General features: G+C 52.1%; 1 protein-coding gene across 3 annotated transcripts in view; it reads right to left on the bottom strand.

Annotated features, from left to right (window-relative positions):
* Positions 1-2,116, bottom strand: part of LOC128655848 (uncharacterized) — a 140,210-nt gene extending 138,094 nt beyond the window's left edge. For all 3 annotated transcript variants that reach the window (XM_053709413.1, XM_053709415.1, XM_053709414.1), the window contains exon 1: positions 1,986-2,116. The gene's annotated coding sequence lies outside the window, so the exon portion shown is untranslated. The remainder of the gene's footprint in view (positions 1-1,985) is intronic.
* Positions 2,117-2,500: the final 384 nt, after the last annotated feature.

Raw genomic sequence — 2,500 nt, 5'->3', positions numbered from 1 at the left:
CTCTCTCTCTCTCTCTGGGCTCCTCGCTGACTCTCTCTCTCTCTCTGGGCTCCTCGCTGACTCTCTCTCTCTCTCTGGGCTCCTCGCTGACACTCTCTCTCTCTCTGGGCTCCTCGCTGACACTCTCTCTCTTTGGGCTCCTTGCTGACACTCTCTGGGCTCCTCGCTGACACTCTCTCTCTCTGGGCTCCTCGCTGACTCTCTCTCTCTGGGCTCCTTGCTGACACTCTCTCTCTGTCTGGGCTCCTCGCTGACACTCTCTCTCTGTCTGGGCTCCTCGCTGACACTCTCTCTCTGTCTGGGCTCCTCGCTGACACTCTCTCTCTGTCTGGGCTCCTCGCTGACACTCTCTCTCTGTCTGGGCTCCTCGCTGACACTCTCTCTCTGTCTGGGCTCCTCGCTGACACTCTCTCTCTGTCTGGGCTCCTCGCTGACACTCTCTCTCTGGGCTCCTCGCTGACACTCTCTCTCTGGGCTCCTCGCTGACACTCTCTCTCTGGGCTCCTCGCTGACTCTCTCTCTCTGGGCTCCTCGCTGACTCTCTCTCTCTGGGCTCCTCGCTGACTCTCTCTCTCTGGGCTCCTCGCTGACTCTCTCTCTCTCTGGGCTCCTCGCTGACTCTCTCTCTCTCTCTCTCTGGGCTCCTCGCTGACTCTCTCTCTGGGCTCCTCGCTGACACTCTCTCTTTGGGCTCCTCGCTGACTCTCTCTCTCTGGGCTCCTCGCTGACTCTCTCTCTGGGCTCCTCGCTGACTCTCTCTCTCTCTGGGCTCCTCGCTGACTCTCTCTCTCTCTCTCTCTGGGCTCCTCGCTGACTCTCTCTCTCTCTCTCTCTGGGCTCCTCGCTGACTCTCTCTCTCTGGGCTCCCCGCTGACTCTCTCTCTCTCTGTCTGGGCTCCTCGCTGACTCTCTCTCTCTCTGTCTGGGCTCCTCGCTGACTCTCTCTCTCTCTGGGCTCCTCGCTGACTCTCTCTCTCTCTGGGCTCCTCGCTGACTCTCTCTCTGTCTGGGCTCCTTGCTGACACTCTCTCTCTCTGTCTGGGCTCCTCGCTGACACTCTCTCTCTCTGTCTGGGCTCCTCGCTGACTCTCTCTCTCTCTCTCTCTGTCTGGGCTCCTCGCTGACTCTCTCTCTCTCTGTCTGGGCTCCTCGCTGACTCTCACTCTCTCTCTGTCTGGGCTCCTCGCTGACTCTCACTCTCTCTCTGTCTGGGCTCCTCGCTGACACTCTCTCTGTCTGGGCTCCTCGCTGACTCTCTCTCTCTCTCTGGGCTCCTCGCTGACTCTCTCTCTCTGGGCTCCGCGCTGACTCTCTCTCTCTCTCTGGGCTCCTCGCTGACTCTCTCTCTCTCTCTCTGGGCTCCTCGCTGACTCTCTCTCTCTGGGCTCCTCGCTGACTCTCTCTCTCTGGGCTCCTCGCTGACTCTCTCTCTCTCTCTGGGCTCCTCGCTGACTCTCTCTCTCTCTCTGGGCTCCTCGCTGACTCTCTCTCTCTCTCTGGGCTCCTCGCTGACTCTCTCTCTCTCTGGGCTCCTCGCTGACTCTCTCTCTCTCTGGGCTCCTCGCTGACTCTCTCTCTCTCTGGGCTCCTCGCTGACTCTCTCTCTCTCTCTGGGCTCCTCGCTGACTCTCTCTCTCTCTCTCACTGGGCTCCTCGCTGACACTCTCTCTCTGTCTGGGTGTAATAATCCAGGTAGATTATTCTAAAAAAAAAGGAAAATGTGAACACTCAGCTGCTGAACAAGTCAAACTGTAATGATAAAAAATGGTGTGTAACAGAACTTCTCAACCTGTGAACACAGCCATTTTAAGCTCTGTGTTTAATATAATAAAAGGTAGCAGGAAGATAGAGTAATTACTTTTGATTGAGAAAGATTTACTACCCCTTAGGTTATAAAATAACAAAGCAAGGAACCTTATGCATGTAAAATATGTGCACAGTAATGAGAAATGAATAGCTCATCAAATAAAGATATATGGAGGTACCTTAGGTTGATATATGAGGAGGTCTGGTGTATATCACAAAAGAAGACTGTGGAGTTGAATATCCTCTGATCAAGGCAAACAGTAGCTGAAGCAGAGCTGTACACAGACAGGAAGCGTGTTTGCTGCCTAGATGCAGGGAGACAGGAACGGCAGCAGCTGATGACGTCAGTGACCTCAGACTGACACAGGAGGATTAGCACTGCAGACTGGAGCTCCACTCTAGACAGGAAACATGTGACCTCCACTCAAAGTTTTTGTTTTTTTAAATCAACTTTAATGTAACAAACAACCTATAGACAATCATTCTGAAAACAAAACATTTTACAGCTTTCTTGTTCTTCTTAATGTGCACTCACAGTGCTTTATGCTGATTGTCATTTATAAGGTAACCTCTGTGAGTGCACATTAAGAAGAACAAGAAAGCTGTAAAATGTTTCATTTTCAGAATGATTGTCTATAGGTTGTCTGTTACATTAAAGTTGATTAAAAAAAAAAAAAAAAAAGCTTTGAGAGTA

The sequence above is a fragment of the Bombina bombina genome, chromosome 4, assembly GCF_027579735.1.
Source record: "Bombina bombina isolate aBomBom1 chromosome 4, aBomBom1.pri, whole genome shotgun sequence".
NCBI classification, from domain to species: Eukaryota; Metazoa; Chordata; class Amphibia; order Anura; family Bombinatoridae; genus Bombina; species Bombina bombina.
Note: the sequence above shows the minus strand (reverse complement) of the source record. Positions and strands in the feature narration are given on the sequence as shown.